Raw genomic sequence first — 12,649 nt, forward strand, 5'->3', positions numbered from 1 at the left:
TATTCTCGTTTCAAAATGTATACAGTATATACAAAATGTATACATCAGGGCCAGGGGTAGCTCAGTGTATAAGGCATCGGACTAAGGCTCGGAAGATCCTAGGTTCACAACCACCGAGTTGCCACTGTTGGGCCCTTGAGCGAGGCCCTTAACCCTCAACTGCTTACATTTTTTATAATGAGATTTAAAAAAATGTAAGTCGCTCTGAATAAGAGCGTCTGCCAAATGCCTAAATGTAAATGTAAAATGTGTAAAATGTAAATATAGCTTTCACTAAAATCCTGGCAAATAAAAAATTAGTCAACATTCTTGTCCAACATAATAGACATTTAATTGATAGTGATGAGAATGAAAGCACTCAAAGTATTTTCAGGATCAAACCATACATACTGTAGTGATCTGGCTTTACATTTGATGTCTCTGTATGGGCCAAGTTTGCAGTCTACTTTCATCAGAGCAGAAAGCAAGAATTATCATTTGAAATGCTTATCATACAGTCAGGCTTAAAATCACAGCGGACTCATCAAAGGCCTGGAGGGCCCTCATCTGTGGCAATCAGCTATCTCTCAGGAGAACAGCAGAATGGTAACTTTGTGAATCCCCAGCCAGACAAACAGAGCATAGTCAGCTTCACGTTAGACAATTATTGGTGTATCATGTGATTAGTGTTTAGTGAAGTGTATGTTTTTTCTTTTTTTTTCTCTTAATAATTTTAGCAATTAGGTTTTTTATTTTTAGGATCTGGCTATTAACAGGAATAAGAACAGGTTATAGTTAAACCATGTGTTACTGTATATAACCATAAGTGTTGCTTGTTGTCTGGGCAAATAGATTCATATATTAGGTTTATTTTTGCATGTTGATTGAAAATACACGAAGATGCAAGGTTTATACAAAGTTCATAGTCAACACATACACTAAATGGCCAAAGTTTGTGGACACCTGACCATCACACTCCTATGTGAGCCAACACCCAAACTGTTGTTACAGTAGGTACATTATATAGGATTTCTTTATAAGATAAGATAAACTAAATATTAGTACCTTAGACAAAAGCACAGTCTAACAATATAAGGGTGGGACAAAACCATTAAAAAGGGATACAATAAAATAAGATGCAACAAATACACAAAGTATTATTTATATATAGATTTGTAAAGGAAGGTAGTATGTCAAGGGAGGACATTTGTGCAAATATTGTTTATGCTATGCATAAGGTTGTTCAGCAGCTCAGCTGCTAAAAAATAAACAAATATATACAGTGGCAAATTCATTTCTTATCAGTAACAAACCAACATCAGCGACTGAATGTGCTTTTTTGTTTTGTTAAGAAAGCACAAAGTAGGTAAGAGCCATCACTTAATATGGTTTGATTTTTTATTAGGTGTCCTCTGTTTGACCACCATCATAGGATATACTACAGCATAAAAGATGAAACAGGCCACAACAGACTGATAAAACACATTCAGAAATGGCCTGCAAGCACCACAGAACTTGAGTCTTCTCAGGAAATAGAGGTGACTCTGGCCTTTTTTTTTTGCATTCCCCATGTGTGCTCCAGTCTAGTTTGTTATCCAAATGTACCCCGTTTGTAAAGGTGGTTTTGTACACTTTGATACTGTAGCATTGTGACAAGGCACCTGTGCACAAAGCAATTCCATGAAGATGTAGTTTGTAAAGTCTGGAGTGTAGGAACTCAATTGAATTAACACCACTAAACACTTTGGAATGAGCTTGAATGAGCTCCAGTCTTTTTGCCTGATATGCTCCAATCACACCGCATGAACCATAAGGTGGAATTCATAATGACAGCAGAATAGTAAGACCAATACAAAAGTAAATATATTTACCCTGCCCGCTGCAAGTAAAACTGCTGATTCAAGAAACCAACCATGTAAAGTACAGTACTAGTATGAGGGGGTATCAAAAAGCTTCTAGGTTAGCTTTGTTTACAAGCCCTGCTTTTTTCCGTATGTTCTCCCTTAAATGCCTTAAAATCTATTGATGGTATGGCCTCTGGGGATGAACTCTTGGCAGACTTATACATGATGTTCCCTCTGCTTGTGGGGCGGCAGCCTGGGGACAAACTTGGCAGCAACACGCTGCATGTACAAATCACGCGTTAGGATTGCCTGGACTGTTCCGTATGACACACCGACAATGGCAGCAATGTTGTGGATTGTTCTCCAACGATCATCATGCACAAGTTGCCAAATGGTTTCAACATTGTGGCAGATTTGCCCAGTTTTACACAGAACTTCACATTCAATATGAACTAATATGAAAAACCATGTGAGCACATTACCTTAACAGGAGCATAAAGAGTGTTGAGCATTGAGCGACACTAGTCGAAAGTCTGCCATGAAGCAGATGTGGATCCCCTCCACAAAAGCTGATATAACCACCCCATGGAAGCAAATTATGCCATGCTGTGCCAGGAATTTCAAGCTCCATAAGAATGTAATAGAACGTCCTATTGTTGACTATGATAAATACTGTTGAAAGGTTGAGGAGAATAAATCCAATTCAATTTTATTTGTATAGTGCTTTTAACAATTGGCATTGTCCCAAAGCAGCTTTACACAATCAAAAGAATTATTTAAGTTTGTATGAAATTTAAATGTGTATAAATCAAAATGGTCAGATAGTCCCTGGTGAGCAAGCCGAGGGTGACAGTGGCAAGAAAAAACCACATACATACTGTGTGTTAGTTGGCAGGCAGTTCAGCATAACAGTTGATGTTAATTGATGCTGCCAACTAACACACAGTATGACTGCAGATCAATTCCTGCCTTCTGTTTAACCCAAATGAGGATGGGTTCCCTGTTGAGTCTGGTTTCTCTCAAGGTTTCTTTTTACTACCATCTCAGGGAGTTTTTCCTTGCCACTTTCTCATTCCATCATTAGTCGCTGTTCCACTTGACAAAGAATGAAATTTGCAACAAAAAAAAAAACCAGAAAAATATAGAAAAAGACACAAATGGTAGCCATTTCATAGCTAAAGACCAACAATGAGGAGAGTTAATTTTAGAGGTTGGCAGTACAGTGGTGTGAAAAACTATTTGCCTCCTTCCTGATATCTTATTCTTTTGCATGTTTGTCACACAAAATGTTTCTGATCATTAAACACATTTAACTATTAGTCAAAGATAACATAATTGAACACAAAATGCAATTTTTAAATGATAGTTTTTATTATTTAGGGAGAAAAAAAATCCAAACCTACATGGCCCTGTGTGAAAAAAGTGATTGCCCCCCTTGTTAAAAAATAACTTAACTATGGTTTATCACACCTGAGTTCAATTTCTGTAGTCACCCCCAGGCCTGATTACTGCCACACCTGTTTCAATCAAGAAATCACTTAAATAGGAGCTACCTGACACAGAGAAGTAGACCAAAAGACATCATGCCAAGATCCAAAGAAATTCAGGAACAAATGAGAACAAAAGTAATTGAGATCTATCAGTCTGGTAAAAAGAATAAGAAATCAGGAAGGGAGCAAATAATTTTTCACACCACTGTATATTAATATATTATTTGTTTTCTAATTATTTGTACCTCACGTGCCCATTGACTCATTTCACCAAAAAGGGAGGTACAGATATAATACAATGGTTGAGACAGAGCCTTATGGCTTTTGATAGATTTGTGTGTGGGCACTACACTTCACCCACCCAATTCTTTTCTTTGTATTGCATTCAGAAATTGCTGTATGCTGTTTTGTCCAAGATGGGGAGGACCACATGTTGTAAGAGTTGGAGGGATCCAGTATTATCTACTCGTGTATCCATTCGTCCACTGTTCCAATCATGCCCTCTGCTCTGGTGCCACCATATAAATAAAGCCAAAGTACCAGTTATTGGCATCTGGCATAAGCCATTACAAAATTTACTGTGGTCTACAAGCTGTAAGAGCAGATGTTGTTGGTAGACTTCCTATGTCTACAGACTTCCTATGTCTACAGACTTCCTGCCTTCCTTCATTGGGCTCCTCCCACTATACCTACAGTACATTCTTCTGATCAATAAAATTCATTTTGGGTTTAGTAAACATTGTGATGTTTTTCATGGTTGAGGTGAAGCCTTTCTGGAGGTAAATTTCAGTAATTCACAGAATATGTTAATGCTGGCTAGTTAGTTTTGCTGGCTTGTATTTCATCAATGCCTGAATAAAATATATGTTTATGTAATTATATAAAGTAAATATATATAGTCTCGCACCCAAGTCTCCTGAAAGAGGCTTCAGACCCATGACTCTGTAGACAGATAATAAAATGAATACAGAAAATAAATGAATTAATACAATTACAACATTATAAATAATTTATTAATTTGAGTGCAAATCAAATATAAAATATATAAAAAATATTAAAACATTTTATTTCGAGTGCAAGTTAATTAATATTCAACAGTTTAAAACCTGTATACTGTACCTCTTTGTCTAGCTGTGAAGATAATTATCATCATCAAGCCACAAAAGGACCTAGCTGTTTGGCTAGATGTTGGCAGAGTACGATATCAAAGCATATTCATGGAAAGATGCCTTAAAGGGAAAAGTGTGGTAAGGAAATGTGCACACACAACAAGGAAGACTTCAGCTGATGCAGGATAATAATTTAAGAATTTTAAAATGGAGTAAAATCTTTCATTGCCACAACCACAGAATATCTTTTGGCATGGGTGTTTACAAAATGAAAAGCTACTTACTGCATCAGTTAGGGTTAAATAACTTTTTTCCAGCTGAACAATAATAGTCACTACAATTATTATCCAGTGGAAGGCTTTTAACTACAGTATTTGCTTAGTTAAAGCCAGGTTCTGCATTTTTTTTTTTTTTTTTTTGGCTGGGCAGTGTGTACAAAACAGTATAAATTAAGAATTTACCCTAATTGCAAAGAAAATATATAATTTTATATAATTAAATTTTTTAGGAATAAACAATAAAAAGCCTAACAACCTAACACTTAAGTTGATATAGGTATATGCCTACTGTACATGCCTATATAAAGGTTTTTAAAAATTATTCTCAGACATTATAATTACAAGGTGCTATTTAACAGCAGAACATTCACAACTAATTTTCTCTTTACTTTACTTTTGTCTTTGTTTTAACCAGATTTATCAGCAAAATATTTGGTCCATTATTACTTCATCCATGTATTGTGCATAAGGATGCATTCTCTTATCTCTCAGGATCATAATAGCCCTCATGGGATAGAGACTTATAGTGTGACCAGATGAGTGTCTCTCCTCCTATCCAAACTCTTCTCTCATCTCAGAGCTGTTCTATGCTCCAGAGCAGTTGGGATGGATCTATTACACAACAATTGCTTTCCCTTATTATGCTGATGAAAGGTGTCACGACATAATCAGTGCATCTCTCCTGTTCTCTACACGCAAATGACTTTGCTCCTTGCGTATAAATAAATCACCATATCAGTGAAATGTGAGCACTTTTTAAAGCCTCCCAGCTTTTTTTATAAGCATCACCAATGACCCAACAACGGCCCCCCATCCCCCCACCCCTCAAAAGAAAAAAAAAGCTAAGAAAAGAAAAGCAACCTAACCCCCTTCCGGCACCCCACCTCTTTCTTGTGTCTCAGATGTGGCTCAGAGCTAATGGCTGTTTTGGTTGTAATGCCACTTTGTGATGATCAAAAAACAGACAGATGAGAAGGAGAGAGAATCTAGAGTGAAGCAAAGGCAGGTGGAAGATTGCTTATCAGGAGTGATGCACAATATCTTGACAATAAGATGACTATCAGAGAGGCAATGCTTTGGCCAGCAGACTCATGACAGTACATTTTTGGCTCTTGCTTCCTACTCAGATAAGGATTCTCACGGAAAGGTGTCCTCTTCAGGTTTATCTTACAGGAGTATCAGGCATGTTAAGAATTAGCCAGTTGTTGAAAATAGAGTTGACGTATACTTGTGATTGTTTCAACACAGTTTCTTATATTTTATAACAATATAATAAACATAATAACTTACTCACCCTAAAACAATTACCTATAAGTAGCTGCTAGTGCCAAGCGTTGTTAAACATTGGCTCAATGCCAACCTCAAAATATTTGTACAGTTTTGCCAACCTACATACTACATGGGAGATACTTAGAAAAAGACCTCCTCTGACATTACACTGAGTGTGAGTGTTTACTCGGAGCACATTCAACAGAGATTGAGTTTCCGTAACATGAAACCATGCCACTTCTACTATAGACATATAAGGGGACAGTAATAAAAGAAGTCAATTTTAGGTTAGTGACAATAAACATTGACAAAATTAAAGTTTACTAGTTAAGCTAGTTGATGAATAAGTTGAGGAATATAGGTAATGTTAATTATTTAAGTTTTTAAATGTAGTTTATTCTGTAAGTTTTATAAATGCTATTCAAATTAACTAAATCAATTCAAGGATAGTAAATCAAGTCATACCTATACACATAAAGCCATAAAAAGTTAAAATTTTAGGTGATGGATTAAATATAATATAATGATGATACATGCAGTATAAATTTCCTTACTTTTGTCTATTCTGTGCTGAAACCCCGTAATGACACCAAGTTGTTTACCAAAGATGAACTTGATATAAACCTTTTTTTACAAAATGTATTGAGATCTAAAGCTGTTAAATAGTTTTTATTATCAATAATATTTGCACAACTGTGTTGTCTTCAGTATGAGTGGCCAAAATCGTGTTATTAATTATTTTCCTTAATTCATATTTCCTTTTATCATTTCCTTTTATCATAGGTAATGGTGTGTTTTTGTGAGTATTTTTTGAACTTTGATGCATTCTAATTGATAATCACTAAGCAACATTTTTTTTTCTTCACTTAAACTTTAAATTATTGCAGATTGGCTTAATGTCATTGGTTTACAGGCAATGTTTAAAATTATAAATGTATATAAATGTATAGGGCCAGGGGTAGCTCAGTGGTTAAGGCATTGGACTACGGTTCGGAAGATCCCAGGTTCAAACCCCACAACCACCAAGTTGCCACTGTTGAGCCCTTGAGCAAGGCCCTTAACCCTCAACTGCTCAGATGTATAATGAGATAAAAAAAAAAAAAGTGTAAGTCGCTCTGGATAAGAGCGTCTGCCAAATGCCTAAATGTATACATAATGCTAAGTCCACACTAATTTTTGTGCATAATAGTCCAATATTACAGGGAATTTCTTTCTGACATATTATGTAAATTAATTTATTTGATTTAAATTTAATATAAGCAAACGCTCTACATTATTTAAATCTCTTATGATAATCCAACATTTACGGATCATATCCACTATAAGAAATCTGTGCAAATCAAAACTTGTGATAGCAGTCCATGATTTTGTGTATCTTACTATATTACAAGTTAACAAAGACTGGTTTATAGAAGCTTTTGCAGGGAATAATATACAGATTGTTGGACTGATGTGTAACAACCTCCACATCACCTCCCAGTTTTCTGTGAAGCGTAAATCATGTTATCATAACTCTCTGTCGCCATTTGCTACTGAGCCTGTTACTCACACTAAAGAGAATGTGCATGAAGCGATATGGTCATGAATGTTTATTTTGAACATGGTAACCACTGATGCCAAACTATTCAGGTAAAACCCATTGAAATGCCTTTTATCTCTTTAGCTCTGACCTACCCTACTGTTCGTTCACTCGGCACAAGTATGTTCTGCACGTAGGCGCCTCTTGCAGACCAGGGCTTCTTGCCAACGTGAAACCAAAAAATCTTGTTCATGCAGGTAACTCTGATAATGTATCAGCTTCAACTGATCATCTAAACAAGCAAGCACTATTGATGTCTGGAGATTGTAAAGAATGCTGTTGTATACAAAGTCCTGATACATAAACTAGAAAACATTATTTTGCTACAGAACATACTTTCTAAGCATTATTTTCCAAATGCTTCCTCTGGATTGGGTTACACCAAGGTCAGTTTGATGTTTTGGTTAAAAAAAAAAGTTAAATAAAATGAAAATTAAATGGGGAAAAAATGTGGCCTGTATATATTAAGTTTTTCTGTACATCAGAGATGAATTGAAGATCAGATGCAACTTAACTTGAAAGTATGTGAAATATCATATGTATGTACTCTGTGTGTGTGTGTGTGTGTGTGTGAGAGAGAGAGAGAGAGACAGACAGAGAGGGAGAGAAAGAAAGAGAGAGCGAGAGAGGACCTTTCTTTTAATTTAAAGTAATTAAAGAAATATCCAGCCTGTGTATTATCCCTGTAGTCACTTTGGGAATTTACCCATAGATCTGTCAGATTAAATAGTCCCACAAATTGATTAATCTGATTCAATGACATTTGTACATATGTCTGCTACTTATGCTCTGTAAAGTTTTTATAAAACTCTAAACTAAGGTTTTGTTAATTGATCTGGTAACTCAAAATTAACTTCTTCTCTAAAGCAGAGGTTAGTTTTGGTCTTGCTTTTGTGTGATAATTTTCATGAGAACCAGTTTCATCATGGTGCTTGATGGGTTTTGCACTTGACAATACTGTTCTTGCAAGAAGGATTTTATAACACCTGATCTCTGTATCATTAAAATAACTGCTGACTCTTATTGTTGTTATTGTCGTTACTTAATTACAGATAATTTCATATATGTACACACACACATACAGGCATATACAGCTATAAATGGTCATGTGATGAACAAAGAGGTCCTACTTTGTAAATGAATGAAATCTTGCAACCTATTACTATCTTTCTAATAGCTTTTGTCTATTAGTGTTGGGCCACAGCCATAAAAGCATTTGGGGGTGATGACTGTTATGAGCTCATGCCGGTTGCTGATGTGAGGATTATTTGGCAGCCCTCTTTACACAAGCCCTCACTAGTGTGGCGTCTCACTCAGAGGATGCATCAACTGGTGCTAGTACATGCCTTTCAATTCGCCTAGTGTAATCTCGTATTTAAACAAGTTGCTGGATAAAATACATAATCTAACACATACTCCCTGTCTCTTACTGTCTCTCTTAAACACACATACACATATGCACACTCACTGCCTTTCAGCACCTCTAAAGATTAACTGAATGCTTTTTAAACAATCTTGTATGTACATGCATTCAGGACTAGGGATAGAAATCTGTCATAGAATAACAGCTTGTTTTCTTTAAATGTCAAAAAATTTGTGGTGTTTTTTAGAATCGTGTTTGCAAATCCATTTGAATTTTGGCAATAGAAGAAAGTGGATGAAAAAAAAGACAGTTCTCCAATATAGCATACAATTTACATTAAACAGTGTCTGCTTTTCATTATATTATTTTCTTTTTACCCACATTGTGTTTGTTTTGCTCTAGTTCTTACTCACGTGAACACAAGCTCTAATACTTTGAGGAAAAATTTCCCCAACAACCTTTCACAATAGTCAACAAGAAACATTTGAGAAAAATCTTTTGCTATCATCTCAGGTATTGTACTACATTCCTATGTTGTTGAAGGATGCAGGAAGTAAACTGTCAAGGACTACCCAAAGACTCATATATTAAACACAGATACTTCAAACATGGATTCCACACTCAGGATTAAGCAAAAGAATGAAAAGTATGGGTCAACGCTTAGTGTAGATCCATTCACACTTTGTATTAGCGCACAGACAAAACATGACTAACGTGCCCTGATCTCTCCTCTCTCCATGAACCCGGAAGCTCCTGTTAGAAAGGCAAGTAAAAGGGTTGGGAGGTGTGTGTGTACATGTCTGTCTGTCCCTGTGTGTTGAGGGGAGCGAGAGGAGCTCTTATAGATGATTGAACTTTAAGAGAGAACATGACAAGCACAAATGCAGATGCACAAAACACCTGGAAAGCTTCTCATTTTACCAAGGTAATGTCTTGCTAGGGTTCAGTTCTCATAAAGGTTATGTAAGAATCATCACCTGATCCAGTTACAGTGATTTGCAAGCTCAAGGTGAATTATGGAAAAAAATAGGGGGGGAAAAGATATTGTGGGCAAATATCCAAAGACAACTACTACGTGTGTGTGGACTGTAAGTGATGGAAGCTGCTTGATTTGTTACCAGAATTGTTAACAGATCAATTACATTGTTAGTCATATAAATGTAACTTGATTATTTCTAGAATTATTTTATGAAAAAATAATTTAAAAATTTTTAAATATTTTTTAAAAAGCTAATATGGATGTTTTTTTAACATAAAACATTTTCTTTCATAATGTAGTTTTAACTGCATGACAATGGTTTCATAACATAATTATGTTTTTATATTTGTGCTGCAGAAGTCTCCCACCCTGGAGATCACCTGTGTTGCCACAATACACCTTGAGATATACCCTGGCCTGCTCAGAATAAAGTGGATACTTAAGAGGCTCCCAAGTGACCTTGTTGTCTATATATCGCAAGTTAAAATCTCAGCCTAAAATGCCACAGCCACAGGCCAGGAGTGAAGAGAGAAATTTTGGCCAAGAAGAAATTTTGAAAGAACATTAATCACTCTCTTGTCAATCAAAAGGGCATTAGCAATTTATGGGAATTTCAGAAAGCTTTTGTATACAAAAACAGTCAAACAGTACTTTCCCCAGACCCCGAAATACTGCTAACTTGAAAATGTGAGTCTGACCCATACAATATATACTGTATGAACCTTCTGTCCACTGTAAATGCAAACTAACTAAAGTTTAAAAAAAAAAAACTATCATGGCAGAGCTAGAAAAAAAAGGCTGCAAAATAGAAAATGACCTTGAACATCTTTAGAAAAACTCAGGTTTCAGATATGTGTGTCTGTGACCTGAGGCATTTATTTATTTATTCATTTATTTATTTATTTCCCCAACCCCAACAGAAAGTAGGCATTTAAGGTCACAGTTCTAAAAACGCAGGACACTAAAGAGACTTGTCTAGCGACTGTGAAAAACACCCAAAGAAACATGCCCAGGGTCCCTGCTTATCTGCGTGAACGTGCATTAGGCATGCTGCAGGGAGGCATGAGGACTGCTGATGTGGCTAGGGCAATAAATTGCCATGTCCGCACTGTGAGACTCCTAAGACAGTGCTACAGGGAGACAGGAAGGACAGCTGATCATCCTTGCAGTGGAAGACCACGTGTAACAACACCTGCACAGGATCGGTACATCCGAATATTACACCTGTGTGACAGGTACAGGATGGCCACAACAACTGCCCAAGTCACACCAGGAGCACACAATCCCTCCATCAGTGCTCAGACTGTCCGCAATAGGCAGTCCATGAGGAGGAGATGCACTGCAGTACTTCAAGCAGCTGGTGGCCACACCAGATACTGACTGGTACTTTTGATTTTGAGCCTCCCTTCATTCAGCAACACATTGTGAAACATTTTTAGTTTATGTCTTATGGTGTTGACTCTTTTAGTGTTCATACAGATATTTACACAATAAGTTTACTGAAAGTAAAAACTGTTGAAAGTCAGCAGATGTTTCTTTTTTTGCTGAGTATATTTGATGGGTCAAAGGTTTACATACACTTCGTTCATATTTGGTGGCATTGTTGTTTAATTGTTTAACCCCCAGTGTGATGGTGCCACCTTCATGCTTCACAATGGTAAAAGTGTTATTAAGATCAAAAATAAAATAATAATTATATAATAATAATAATAATAATAATAATAATAATAATAATAATAATAATAATTGCATAGAGCTGATGCTGAAATAGTTCAGTTTTTCTTTTATCTGGGATCACAAACATTTCTCAGAAATGCTATTGATAATTTGCAAAATTTAGATTGTTAAAAGCCAGACTGAATTTTGCAGATTGTCCTTTTGTTGTTATCTTTTGGACTAAAGTCCAAGTCCAGTCTCCTTTCTAAACAATAAATTATCAGTGGGGCCCCAAGATTTTTAGATTGGTATATAATTCTACATTACAAATTACGTTACAAAGTCTCTTCAGAATTTGTAAATTGATCAAACCAGAGTTGTGGAAGTCCATTTTTTCTCAGCTTCTAGACTTTTTTTTTTTTTTTTTTTGACAAATTGGTTGTTCAGATGCTAAAGGTAATATATCAATCTTTGGAATATTCTGGACTGGTTTTGTACTGTATATTGTGTTTCAAAACAACCTTTTTTTCCATATTTTTCCTCAGGATTTAACTGAATTTATATGTTAATGAAAAATAATATTTAAATACATTTAAGTTAAAGTTTTTAGCATTTAAAAAAAAATAGATTGGCTTATATCATACATTAAATGAGAAAGTAAGATAGCACAAGGGCTTTTCAGTTCAGTTGTTTATTTTCTTAAGCCATGAGTAGCACACTTACCTGGAAAATTATAGAACTGATGTGTTAAGCAACATGCAGTGTTTTTTACAGAATCGGTTCACAGTTGTAGATGGAGTGGTCATGGTTCAGTGATAGACTATTATGTGGGTGTGTGCAAAATTTACTTTTTCCTTAAGATGTGTAAGACAATTTTTGTTGTTATAACTTGTTCAAGCACTTTTGGCTTTGTGTCATAAGTGGCTGGAAAAATATATTACAAAATGTGTAGGTATGTAATTCATTTTCACACTGCTTTTAGTTTAATTATGAATCTTACTGAAACAGATGATAACCATCTTGGACCAACAGGCCAGATACTTGCTGTGCTCATGTGAAATGAAGCAGACAGGATGTACCTGATGGCCTGATACTATCAGGTG

Source organism: Clarias gariepinus, chromosome 26 (genome assembly GCF_024256425.1).
Source record: "Clarias gariepinus isolate MV-2021 ecotype Netherlands chromosome 26, CGAR_prim_01v2, whole genome shotgun sequence".
NCBI lineage: Eukaryota > Metazoa > Chordata > Actinopteri > Siluriformes > Clariidae > Clarias > Clarias gariepinus.